Source organism: Anomaloglossus baeobatrachus, chromosome 9, assembly GCF_048569485.1.
Source record: "Anomaloglossus baeobatrachus isolate aAnoBae1 chromosome 9, aAnoBae1.hap1, whole genome shotgun sequence".
Classification (NCBI taxonomy): Eukaryota; Metazoa; Chordata; class Amphibia; order Anura; family Aromobatidae; genus Anomaloglossus; species Anomaloglossus baeobatrachus.
Genome location: NC_134361.1, coordinates 163,507,116 through 163,519,974, shown reverse-complemented (window position 1 = coordinate 163,519,974; position 12,859 = coordinate 163,507,116). Strand labels below are relative to the sequence as shown.

Sequence of the window (12,859 nt, the reverse complement as noted above, 5' to 3'; positions counted from 1 at the left end):
GAGAGCGAGAGGGAGACAAACCCACGCCTACACAAGACATTTTGTCACCCAAGCCAACCCTTGAAAAGGCTGCTTTGCAGAGCAAAAACAAGAAGAATGGTGCGTTTTGCAGCCGCCGCCCACTGCAATGAATCTGAATAACTCCTCCTTTAGGGCGCAAGCAACTCCCCTCCCCCTTGCAGTCTTTCCAATTCACGATACAAAAAGACGGACAGGACAGGTTGCCTGACTTTCCGTCACTGCCACCCTTTGCCATCCTTACCCGTAGAAAGCCCTTTCATCATCCCCAAACCCTAATCTTTTCCCTTTCCTTCCCAGCCCCCAAACCCTGCCCTCTGTACCTTTCTCACCACCCGCTTCCCTTCTCCTGTCATCCCCCTACCACCCGGGAAAAAAAGAGATTGCCCCCTCCTTCCACTAGCCCACCCTCCCACCCAAAGAACAACTTCTTCTGCGCAGCTTGTTTTCTAGGCAGCAGCGCTATTGTGATGTCATCGGGGGGCATTGTGACAAGCCGCCAGTGTTCCGTCTCTTCATGTTGTGCACTGTTCAAACCGAAAATACATCAACAGGCAGGCTACAGAAAAGCTTACTAACAAAGGTTATAGAGGGGCTTTCTCAGAGGGCTTTTTACAGTTTGTCTATTCCCAATTAGCCGGTTTAGTATACTTAATGAAAGTACTAATTCTTTCATAGGCCGCCCATTCTTAGTATTTGACGTTCAGGTAACAACAGGTAACTTTATTTGGAGTGGAAGCAGAGAGATAACACCAGATGCCAATTGTAGATCCTCTCACACCTGTGGTCACTGCAGCATCTGACTCCACTTTGTCCAAAAGGGATCTATTCCATTCAATTACACATGATCTAGATTAGACTGACAACAAGATACTGCACGGGACATAGCAGAGTTGGTGAAGTTGAGTGGTGATGAGTTTGCTATTTGGATGAATAAAGCAAGTAAAAAGTGTGTTAGATAAAAATTCATTTCAATTCGCTAATCGGGCTAATATGAATCAGGTGAATCGAGTTCTGCTTTTGGAAACTGGGTTAAGAAGGGGTGCACCGTTCCTGGAGGTACTGCAATACCAGGTCAATGCGTGGAGTGGACAGAGCAAGCTCTTTTTCCATCTCCCTGTTCTAAAAATCCATTTAATATATGGTCCCCAGATAGGGGACGTATCAGATATTAAACTGATAAGAACAGATACTACACTTGATCTTAGCCAAAAGGCCGAGAAGCGATAACCAGAATTGGTTTGGGCCTCGAGTGGCACCCTGGCCTATGCCGGACACATCTTAGGGAGAGAGAGCGAGAGGGAGACAAACCCACGCCTACACAAGACATTTTGTCACCCAAGCCAACCCTTGAAAAGGCTGCTTTGCAGAGCAAAAACAAGAAGAATGGTGCGTTTTGCAGCCGCCGCCCACTGCAATGAATCTGAATAACTCCTCCTTTAGGGCGCAAGCAACTCCCCTCCCCCTTGCAGTCTTTCCAATTCACGATACAAAAAGACGGACAGGACAGGTTGCCTGACTTTCCGTCACTGCCACCCTTTGCCATCCTTACCCGTAGAAAGCCCTTTCATCATCCCCAAACCCTAATCTTTTCCCTTTCCTTCCCAGCCCCCAAACCCTGCCCTCTGTACCTTTCTCACCACCCGCTTCCCTTCTCCTGTCATCCCCCTACCACCCGGGAAAAAAAGAGATTGCCCCCTCCTTCCACTAGCCCACCCTCCCACCCAAAGAACAACTTCTTCTGCGCAGCTTGTTTTCTAGGCAGCAGCGCTATTGTGATGTCATCGGGGGGCATTGTGACAAGCCGCCAGTGTTCCGTCTCTTCATGTTGTGCACGGTTCAAACCGAAAATACATCAACAGGCAGGCTACAGAAAAGCTTACTAACAAAGGTTAGAGAGGGGCTTTCTCAGAGGGCTTTTTACAGTTTGTCTATTCCCAATTAGCCGGTTTAGTATACTTAATGAAAGTACTAATTCTTTCATAGGCCGCCCATTCTTAGTATTTGACGTTCAGGTAACAACAGGTAACTTTATTTGGAGTGGAAGCAGAGAGATAACACCAGATGCCAATTGTAGATCCTCTCACACCTGTGGTCACTGCAGCATCTGACTCCACTTTGTCCAAAAGGGATCTATTCCATTCAATTACACATGATCTAGATTAGACTGACAACAAGATACTGCACGGGACATAGCAGAGTTGGTGAAGTTGAGTGGTGATGAGTTTGCTATTTGGATGAATAAAGCAAGTAAAAAGTGTGTTAGATAAAAATTCATTTCAATTCGCTAATCGGGCTAATATGAATCAGGTGAATCGAGTTCTGCTTTTGGAAACTGGGTTAAGAAGGGGTGCACCATTCCTGGAGGTACTGCAATACCAGGTCAATGCGTGGAGTGGACAGAGCAAGCTCTTTTTCCATCTCCCTGTTCTAAAAATCCATTTAATATATGGTCCCCAGATAGGGGACGTATCAGATATTAAACTGATAAGAACAGATACTACACTTGATCTTAGCCAAAAGGCCGAGAAGCGATAACCAGAATTGGTTTGGGCCTCGAGTGGCACCCTGGCCTATGCCGGACACATCTTAGGGAGAGAGAGCGAGAGGGAGACAAACCCACGCCTACACAAGACATTTTGTCACCCAAGCCAACCCTTGAAAAGGCTGCTTTGCAGAGCAAAAACAAGAAGAATGGTGCGTTTTGCAGCCGCCGCCCACTGCAATGAATCTGAATAACTCCTCCTTTAGGGCGCAAGCAACTCCCCTCCCCCTTGCAGTCTTTCCAATTCACGATACAAAAAGACGGACAGGACAGGTTGCCTGACTTTCCGTCACTGCCACCCTTTGCCATCCTTACCCGTAGAAAGCCCTTTCATCATCCCCAAACCCTAATCTTTTCCCTTTCCTTCCCAGCCCCCAAACCCTGCCCTCTGTACCTTTCTCACCACCCGCTTCCCTTCTCCTGTCATCCCCCTACCACCCGGGAAAAAAAGAGATTGCCCCCTCCTTCCACTAGCCCACCCTCCCACCCAAAGAACAACTTCTTCTGCGCAGCTTGTTTTCTAGGCAGCAGCGCTATTGTGATGTCATCGGGGGGCATTGTGACAAGCCGCCAGTGTTCCGTCTCTTCATGTTGTGCACTGTTCAAACCGAAAATACATCAACAGGCAGGCTACAGAAAATCTTACTAACAAAGGTTAGAGAGGGGCTTTCTCAGAGGGCTTTTTACAGTTTGTCTATTCCCAATTAGCCGGTTTAGTATACTTAATGAAAGTACTAATTCTTTCATAGGCCGCCCATTCTTAGTATTTGACGTTCAGGTAACAACAGGTAACTTTATTTGGAGTGGAAGCAGAGAGATAACACCAGATGCCAATTGTAGATCCTCTCACACCTGTGGTCACTGCAGCATCTGACTCCACTTTGTCCAAAAGGGATCTATTCCATTCAATTACACATGATCTAGATTAGACTGACAACAAGATACTGCACGGGACATAGCAGAGTTGGTGAAGTTGAGTGGTGATGAGTTTGCTATTTGGATGAATAAAGCAAGTAAAAAGTGTGTTAGATAAAAATTCATTTCAATTCGCTAATCGGGCTAATATGAATCAGGTGAATCGAGTTCTGCTTTTGGAAACTGGGTTAAGAAGGGGTGCACCGTTCCTGGAGGTACTGCAATACCAGGTCAATGCGTGGAGTGGACAGAGCAAGCTCTTTTTCCATCTCCCTGTTCTAAAAATCCATTTAATATATGGTCCCCAGATAGGGGACGTATCAGATATTAAACTGATAAGAACAGATTTTGATTTAATGAAGCTTTCCAAAGCACCGCAAAAAATGCATGACCAAAGTCACACCAAAAACAGTGCAAAGGCTAGGATTCGTGTGGACCCCTCCGTGAGGAGAGGGTCCCCAAAAATCAACCCCGTCCCTCCGAGCCAGAAGGCCACAGCAAGGGTCAGGGATCTTCGGTGCTCCCCCAAGCCGAAGCCTGATTGAGCCTTGTCGTTGCTCCCAGCGTCCACCCAGGCATCTTACCCAAGTGGAGTAGAGAGCTACTAGTTGTTGGTTTCGCAGCCGAAACTGCCCGGACCGTCAACCGGTGTTGGTTTCTCAGCCCAAGGCTAACCGGACCTCCAACCGGGTGTTGGTTTCTCAGCCGAAGCTGACCCGGACCTCCAACCGGGTGTTGGTTTCTCAGCCGAAGCTGACCCGGACCTCCAACCGGGTGTTGGTTTCTCAGCCGAAGCTGACCCGGACCTCCAACCGGGTGTTGGTTTCTCAGCCAAAGCTGACCCAGACCTCCAACCGGGTGTTGGTTTCTCAGCCCAAAGCTGAACGGACCTCCGACCATGATTATAAAAATTTCCCTTCCTAGCCAGAAGGCCGGGATAGAGCAATATGCTCAGAAAGTATGAAAAGGCAAGGTACGGTGTGCTACAGAGCCTAAGGCTCGCCGGGGTCCCAAGCCAGCAAGCTCAGACTCACTCCAGGGTCGTCAATCCTGGGGCACATTGCACCATAGCCCCCACACTTACTCAGTCTAATAGCCTCGATCCTGGTAGGGCCATGGTTTCCTCTAGATGGATATACTATCCTCCCAAAGTACTAACAAGCGCAACCTTCCAGTGTGCATTGCATCATTGTACTAAGGTGGCCGGAGCCTTAAACCACCTTTTCGAACGATACTACACTTGATCTTAGCCAAAAGGCCGAGAAGCGATAACCAGAATTGGTTTGGGCCTCGAGTGGCACCCTGGCCTATGCCGGACACATCTTAGGGAGAGAGAGCGAGAGGGAGACAAACCCACGCCTACACAAGACATTTTGTCACCCAAGCCAACCCTTGAAAAGGCTGCTTTGCAGAGCAAAAACAAGAAGAATGGTGCGTTTTGCAGCCGCCGCCCACTGCAATGAATCTGAATAACTCCTCCTTTAGGGCGCAAGCAACTCCCCTCCCCCTTGCAGTCTTTCCAATTCACGATACAAAAAGACGGACAGGACAGGTTGCCTGACTTTCCGTCACTGCCACCCTTTGCCATCCTTACCCGTAGAAAGCCCTTTCATCATCCCCAAACCCTAATCTTTTCCCTTTCCTTCCCAGCCCCCAAACCCTGCCCTCTGTACCTTTCTCACCACCCGCTTCCCTTCTCCTGTCATCCCCCTACCACCCGGGAAAAAAAGAGATTGCCCCCTCCTTCCACTAGCCCACCCTCCCACCCAAAGAACAACTTCTTCTGCGCAGCTTGTTTTCTAGGCAGCAGCACTATTGTGATGTCATCGGGGGGCATTGTGACAAGCCGCCAGTGTTCCGTCTCTTCATGTTGTGCACTGTTCAAACCGAAAATACATCAACAGGCAGGCTACAGAAAAGCTTACTAACAAAGGTTAGAGAGGGGCTTTCTCAGAGGGCTTTTTACAGTTTGTCTATTCCCAATTAGCCGGTTTAGTATACTTAATGAAAGTACTAATTCTTTCATAGGCCGCCCATTCTTAGTATTTGACGTTCAGGTAACAACAGGTAACTTTATTTGGAGTGGAAGCAGAGAGATAACACCAGATGCCAATTGTAGATCCTCTCACACCTGTGGTCACTGCAGCATCTGACTCCACTTTGTCCAAAAGGGATCTATTCCATTCAATTACACATGATCTAGATTAGACTGACAACAAGATACTGCACGGGACATAGCAGAGTTGGTGAAGTTGAGTGGTGATGAGTTTGCTATTTGGATGAATAAAGCAAGTAAAAAGTGTGTTAGATAAAAATTCATTTCAATTCGCTAATCGGGCTAATATGAATCAGGTGAATCGAGTTCTGCTTTTGGAAACTGGGTTAAGAAGGGGTGCACCGTTCCTGGAGGTACTGCAATACCAGGTCAATGCGTGGAGTGGACAGAGCAAGCTCTTTTTCCATCTCCCTGTTCTAAAAATCCATTTAATATATGGTCCCCAGATAGGGGACGTATCAGATATTAAACTGATAAGAACAGATACTACACTTGATCTTAGCCAAAAGGCCGAGAAGCGATAACCAGAATTGGTTTGGGCCTCGAGTGGCACCCTGGCCTATGCCGGACACATCTTAGGGAGAGAGAGCGAGAGGGAGACAAACCCACGCCTACACAAGACATTTTGTCACCCAAGCCAACCCTTGAAAAGGCTGCTTTGCAGAGCAAAAACAAGAAGAATGGTGCGTTTTGCAGCCGCCGCCCACTGCAATGAATCTGAATAACTCCTCCTTTAGGGCGCAAGCAACTCCCCTCCCCCTTGCAGTCTTTCCAATTCACGATACAAAAAGACGGACAGGACAGGTTGCCTGACTTTCCGTCACTGCCACCCTTTGCCATCCTTACCCGTAGAAAGCCCTTTCATCATCCCCAAACCCTAATCTTTTCCCTTTCCTTCCCAGCCCCCAAACCCTGCCCTCTGTACCTTTCTCACCACCCGCTTCCCTTCTCCTGTCATCCCCCTACCACCCGGGAAAAAAAGAGATTGCCCCCTCCTTCCACTAGCCCACCCTCCCACCCAAAGAACAACTTCTTCTGCGCAGCTTGTTTTCTAGGCAGCAGCGCTATTGTGATGTCATCGGGGGGCATTGTGACAAGCCGCCAGTGTTCCGTCTCTTCATGTTGTGCACTGTTCAAACCGAAAATACATCAACAGGCAGGCTACAGAAAAGCTTACTAACAAAGGTTAGAGAGGGGCTTTCTCAGAGGGCTTTTTACAGTTTGTCTATTCCCAATTAGCCGGTTTAGTATACTTAATGAAAGTACTAATTCTTTCATAGGCCGCCCATTCTTAGTATTTGACGTTCAGGTAACAACAGGTAACTTTATTTGGAGTGGAAGCAGAGAGATAACACCAGATGCCAATTGTAGATCCTCTCACACCTGTGGTCACTGCAGCATCTGACTCCACTTTGTCCAAAAGGGATCTATTCCATTCAATTACACATGATCTAGATTAGACTGACAACAAGATACTGCACGGGACATAGCAGAGTTGGTGAAGTTGAGTGGTGATGAGTTTGCTATTTGGATGAATAAAGCAAGTAAAAAGTGTGTTAGATAAAAATTCATTTCAATTCGCTAATCGGGCTAATATGAATCAGGTGAATCGAGTTCTGCTTTTGGAAACTGGGTTAAGAAGGGGTGCACCGTTCCTGGAGGTACTGCAATACCAGGTCAATGCGTGGAGTGGACAGAGCAAGCTCTTTTTCCATCTCCCTGTTCTAAAAATCCATTTAATATATGGTCCCCAGATAGGGGACGTATCAGATATTAAACTGATAAGAACAGATACTACACTTGATCTTAGCCAAAAGGCCGAGAAGCGATAACCAGAATTGGTTTGGGCCTCGAGTGGCACCCTGGCCTATGCCGGACACATCTTAGGGAGAGAGAGCGAGAGGGAGACAAACCCACGCCTACACAAGACATTTTGTCACCCAAGCCAACCCTTGAAAAGGCTGCTTTGCAGAGCAAAAACAAGAAGAATGGTGCGTTTTGCAGCCGCCGCCCACTGCAATGAATCTGAATAACTCCTCCTTTAGGGCGCAAGCAACTCCCCTCCCCCTTGCAGTCTTTCCAATTCACGATACAAAAAGACGGACAGGACAGGTTGCCTGACTTTCCGTCACTGCCACCCTTTGCCATCCTTACCCGTAGAAAGCCCTTTCATCATCCCCAAACCCTAATCTTTTCCCTTTCCTTCCCAGCCCCCAAACCCTGCCCTCTGTACCTTTCTCACCACCCGCTTCCCTTCTCCTGTCATCCCCCTACCACCCGGGAAAAAAAGAGATTGCCCCCTCCTTCCACTAGCCCACCCTCCCACCCAAAGAACAACTTCTTCTGCGCAGCTTGTTTTCTAGGCAGCAGCGCTATTGTGATGTCATCGGGGGGCATTGTGACAAGCCGCCAGTGTTCCGTCTCTTCATGTTGTGCACTGTTCAAACCGAAAATACATCAACAGGCAGGCTACAGAAAAGCTTACTAACAAAGGTTAGAGAGGGGCTTTCTCAGAGGGCTTTTTACAGTTTGTCTATTCCCAATTAGCCGGTTTAGTATACTTAATGAAAGTACTAATTCTTTCATAGGCCGCCCATTCTTAGTATTTGACGTTCAGGTAACAACAGGTAACTTTATTTGGAGTGGAAGCAGAGAGATAACACCAGATGCCAATTGTAGATCCTCTCACACCTGTGGTCACTGCAGCATCTGACTCCACTTTGTCCAAAAGGGATCTATTCCATTCAATTACACATGATCTAGATTAGACTGACAACAAGATACTGCACGGGACATAGCAGAGTTGGTGAAGTTGAGTGGTGATGAGTTTGCTATTTGGATGAATAAAGCAAGTAAAAAGTGTGTTAGATAAAAATTCATTTCAATTCGCTAATCGGGCTAATATGAATCAGGTGAATCGAGTTCTGCTTTTGGAAACTGGGTTAAGAAGGGGTGCACCGTTCCTGGAGGTACTGCAATACCAGGTCAATGCGTGGAGTGGACAGAGCAAGCTCTTTTTCCATCTCCCTGTTCTAAAAATCCATTTAATATATGGTCCCCAGATAGGGGACGTATCAGATATTAAACTGATAAGAACAGATACTACACTTGATCTTAGCCAAAAGGCCGAGAAGCGATAACCAGAATTGGTTTGGGCCTCGAGTGGCACCCTGGCCTATGCCGGACACATCTTAGGGAGAGAGAGCGAGAGGGAGACAAACCCACGCCTACACAAGACATTTTGTCACCCAAGCCAACCCTTGAAAAGGCTGCTTTGCAGAGCAAAAACAAGAAGAATGGTGCGTTTTGCAGCCGCCGCCCACTGCAATGAATCTGAATAACTCCTCCTTTAGGGCGCAAGCAACTCCCCTCCCCCTTGCAGTCTTTCCAATTCACGATACAAAAAGACGGACAGGACAGGTTGCCTGACTTTCCGTCACTGCCACCCTTTGCCATCCTTACCCGTAGAAAGCCCTTTCATCATCCCCAAACCCTAATCTTTTCCCTTTCCTTCCCAGCCCCCAAACCCTGCCCTCTGTACCTTTCTCACCACCCGCTTCCCTTCTCCTGTCATCCCCCTACCACCCGGGAAAAAAAGAGATTGCCCCCTCCTTCCACTAGCCCACCCTCCCACCCAAAGAACAACTTCTTCTGCGCAGCTTGTTTTCTAGGCAGCAGCGCTATTGTGATGTCATCGGGGGGCATTGTGACAAGCCGCCAGTGTTCCGTCTCTTCATGTTGTGCACTGTTCAAACCGAAAATACATCAACAGGCAGGCTACAGAAAAGCTTACTAACAAAGGTTAGAGAGGGGCTTTCTCAGAGGGCTTTTTACAGTTTGTCTATTCCCAATTAGCCGGTTTAGTATACTTAATGAAAGTACTAATTCTTTCATAGGCCGCCCATTCTTAGTATTTGACGTTCAGGTAACAACAGGTAACTTTATTTGGAGTGGAAGCAGAGAGATAACACCAGATGCCAATTGTAGATCCTCTCACACCTGTGGTCACTGCAGCATCTGACTCCACTTTGTCCAAAAGGGATCTATTCCATTCAATTACACATGATCTAGATTAGACTGACAACAAGATACTGCACGGGACATAGCAGAGTTGGTGAAGTTGAGTGGTGATGAGTTTGCTATTTGGATGAATAAAGCAAGTAAAAAGTGTGTTAGATAAAAATTCATTTCAATTCGCTAATCGGGCTAATATGAATCAGGTGAATCGAGTTCTGCTTTTGGAAACTGGGTTAAGAAGGGGTGCACCGTTCCTGGAGGTACTGCAATACCAGGTCAATGCGTGGAGTGGACAGAGCAAGCTCTTTTTCCATCTCCCTGTTCTAAAAATCCATTTAATATATGGTCCCCAGATAGGGGACGTATCAGATATTAAACTGATAAGAACAGATACTACACTTGATCTTAGCCAAAAGGCCGAGAAGCGATAACCAGAATTGGTTTGGGCCTCGAGTGGCACCCTGGCCTATGCCGGACACATCTTAGGGAGAGAGAGCGAGAGGGAGACAAACCCACGCCTACACAAGACATTTTGTCACCCAAGCCAACCCTTGAAAAGGCTGCTTTGCAGAGCAAAAACAAGAAGAATGGTGCGTTTTGCAGCCGCCGCCCACTGCAATGAATCTGAATAACTCCTCCTTTAGAGCGCAAGCAACTCCCCTCCCCCTTGCAGTCTTTCCAATTCACGATACAAAAAGACGGACAGGACAGGTTGCCTGACTTTCCGTCACTGCCACCCTTTGCCATCCTTACCCGTAGAAAGCCCTTTCATCATCCCCAAACCCTAATCTTTTCCCTTTCCTTCCCAGCCCCCAAACCCTGCCCTCTGTACCTTTCTCACCACCCGCTTCCCTTCTCCTGTCATCCCCCTACCACCCGGGAAAAAAAGAGATTGCCCCCTCCTTCCACTAGCCCACCCTCCCACCCAAAGAACAACTTCTTCTGCGCAGCTTGTTTTCTAGGCAGCAGCGCTATTGTGATGTCATCGGGGGGCATTGTGACAAGCCGCCAGTGTTCCGTCTCTTCATGTTGTGCACTGTTCAAACCGAAAATACATCAACAGGCAGGCTACAGAAAAGCTTACTAACAAAGGTTAGAGAGGGGCTTTCTCAGAGGGCTTTTTACAGTTTGTCTATTCCCAATTAGCCGGTTTAGTATACTTAATGAAAGTACTAATTCTTTCATAGGCCGCCCATTCTTAGTATTTGACGTTCAGGTAACAACAGGTAACTTTATTTGGAGTGGAAGCAGAGAGATAACACCAGATGCCAATTGTAGATCCTCTCACACCTGTGGTCACTGCAGCATCTGACTCCACTTTGTCCAAAAGGGATCTATTCCATTCAATTACACATGATCTAGATTAGACTGACAACAAGATACTGCACGGGACATAGCAGAGTTGGTGAAGTTGAGTGGTGATGAGTTTGCTATTTGGATGAATAAAGCAAGTAAAAAGTGTGTTAGATAAAAATTCATTTCAATTCGCTAATCGGGCTAATATGAATCAGGTGAATCGAGTTCTGCTTTTGGAAACTGGGTTAAGAAGGGGTGCACCGTTCCTGGAGGTACTGCAATACCAGGTCAATGCGTGGAGTGGACAGAGCAAGCTCTTTTTCCATCTCCCTGTTCTAAAAATCTATTTAATATATGGTCCCCAGATAGGGGACGTATCAGATATTAAACTGATAAGAACAGATACTACACTTGATCTTAGCCAAAAGGCCGAGAAGCGATAACCAGAATTGGTTTGGGCCTCGAGTGGCACCCTGGCCTATGCCGGACACATCTTAGGGAGAGAGAGCGAGAGGGAGACAAACCCACGCCTACACAAGACATTTTGTCACCCAAGCCAACCCTTGAAAAGGCTGCTTTGCAGAGCAAAAACAAGAAGAATGGTGCGTTTTGCAGCCGCCGCCCACTGCAATGAATCTGAATAACTCCTCCTTTAGGGCGCAAGCAACTCCCCTCCCCCTTGCAGTCTTTCCAATTCACGATACAAAAAGACGGACAGGACAGGTTGCCTGACTTTCCGTCACTGCCACCCTTTGCCATCCTTACCCGTAGAAAGCCCTTTCATCATCCCCAAACCCTAATCTTTTCCCTTTCCTTCCCAGCCCCCAAACCCTGCCCTCTGTACCTTTCTCACCACCCGCTTCCCTTCTCCTGTCATCCCCCTACCACCCGGGAAAAAAAGAGATTGCCCCCTCCTTCCACTAGCCCACCCTCCCACCCAAAGAACAACTTCTTCTGCGCAGCTTGTTTTCTAGGCAGCAGCGCTATTGTGATGTCATCGGGGGGCATTGTGACAAGCCGCCAGTGTTCCGTCTCTTCATGTTGTGCACTGTTCAAACCGAAAATACATCAACAGGCAGGCTACAGAAAAGCTTACTAACAAAGGTTAGAGAGGGGCTTTCTCAGAGGGCTTTTTACAGTTTGTCTATTCCCAATTAGCCGGTTTAGTATACTTAATGAAAGTACTAATTCTTTCATAGGCCGCCCATTCTTAGTATTTGACGTTCAGGTAACAACAGGTAACTTTATTTGGAGTGGAAGCAGAGAGATAACACCAGATGCCAATTGTAGATCCTCTCACACCTGTGGTCACTGCAGCATCTGACTCCACTTTGTCCAAAAGGGATCTATTCCATTCAATTACACATGATCTAGATTAGACTGACAACAAGATACTGCACGGGACATAGCAGAGTTGGTGAAGTTGAGTGGTGATGAGTTTGCTATTTGGATGAATAAAGCAAGTAAAAAGTGTGTTAGATAAAAATTCATTTCAATTCGCTAATCGGGCTAATATGAATCAGGTGAATCGAGTTCTGCTTTTGGAAACTGGGTTAAGAAGGGGTGCACCGTTCCTGGAGGTACTGCAATACCAGGTCAATGCGTGGAGTGGACAGAGCAAGCTCTTTTTCCATCTCCCTGTTCTAAAAATCCATTTAATATATGGTCCCCAGATAGGGGACGTATCAGATATTAAACTGATAAGAACAGATTTTTTGATTTAATGAAGCTTTCCAAAGCACCGCAAAAAATGCATGACCGAAGTCACACCAAAAACAGTGCAAAGGCTAGGATTCGTGTGGACCCCTCCGTGAGGAGAGGGTCCCCAAAAATCAACCCCGTCCCTCCGAGCCAGAAGGCCACAGCAAGGGTCAGGGATCTTCGGTGCTCCCCCAAGCCGAAGCCTGGTTGAGCCTTGTCGTTGCTCCCAGCGTCCACCCAGGCATCTTACCCAAGTGGAGTAGAGAGCTACTAGTTGTTGGTTTCGCAGCCGAAACTGCCCGGACCGTCAA

The 12,859-nt window shown here is 47.3% G+C and overlaps 9 non-coding genes and 1 pseudogene across 9 annotated transcripts; all 10 read right to left on the bottom strand.

Moving 5' to 3' along the window:
• Nucleotides 1-1,055: 1,055 nt before the first annotated feature.
• Nucleotides 1,056-1,246, bottom strand: LOC142252433 (U2 spliceosomal RNA). The gene has a single exon (XR_012725810.1). It is a non-coding gene; the product is annotated as a U2 spliceosomal RNA (small nuclear RNA).
• Nucleotides 1,247-2,363: 1,117 nt separating this feature from the next.
• On the bottom strand, nucleotides 2,364-2,554 carry LOC142252835 (U2 spliceosomal RNA). The gene has a single exon (XR_012726201.1). It is a non-coding gene; the product is annotated as a U2 spliceosomal RNA (small nuclear RNA).
• A 1,117-nt stretch (nucleotides 2,555-3,671) lies between these two features.
• LOC142253143 (U2 spliceosomal RNA) lies at nucleotides 3,672-3,867 on the bottom strand. Its single transcript, XR_012726461.1, has one exon. It is a non-coding gene; the product is annotated as a U2 spliceosomal RNA (small nuclear RNA).
• Nucleotides 3,868-4,606: 739 nt separating this feature from the next.
• Nucleotides 4,607-4,748, bottom strand: LOC142253695 (U2 spliceosomal RNA; annotated as a pseudogene).
• Nucleotides 4,749-5,865: 1,117 nt separating this feature from the next.
• LOC142252421 (U2 spliceosomal RNA) lies at nucleotides 5,866-6,056 on the bottom strand. Its single transcript, XR_012725799.1, has one exon. It is a non-coding gene; the product is annotated as a U2 spliceosomal RNA (small nuclear RNA).
• Nucleotides 6,057-7,173: 1,117 nt separating this feature from the next.
• On the bottom strand, nucleotides 7,174-7,364 carry LOC142252409 (U2 spliceosomal RNA). The gene has a single exon (XR_012725788.1). It is a non-coding gene; the product is annotated as a U2 spliceosomal RNA (small nuclear RNA).
• Nucleotides 7,365-8,481: 1,117 nt separating this feature from the next.
• Nucleotides 8,482-8,672, bottom strand: LOC142252398 (U2 spliceosomal RNA). The gene has a single exon (XR_012725777.1). It is a non-coding gene; the product is annotated as a U2 spliceosomal RNA (small nuclear RNA).
• A 1,117-nt stretch (nucleotides 8,673-9,789) lies between these two features.
• LOC142252387 (U2 spliceosomal RNA) lies at nucleotides 9,790-9,980 on the bottom strand. The gene has a single exon (XR_012725766.1). It is a non-coding gene; the product is annotated as a U2 spliceosomal RNA (small nuclear RNA).
• A 1,117-nt stretch (nucleotides 9,981-11,097) lies between these two features.
• LOC142254007 (U2 spliceosomal RNA) lies at nucleotides 11,098-11,288 on the bottom strand. The gene has a single exon (XR_012727032.1). It is a non-coding gene; the product is annotated as a U2 spliceosomal RNA (small nuclear RNA).
• A 1,117-nt stretch (nucleotides 11,289-12,405) lies between these two features.
• On the bottom strand, nucleotides 12,406-12,603 carry LOC142253120 (U2 spliceosomal RNA). Its single transcript, XR_012726439.1, has one exon. It is a non-coding gene; the product is annotated as a U2 spliceosomal RNA (small nuclear RNA).
• Nucleotides 12,604-12,859: the final 256 nt, after the last annotated feature.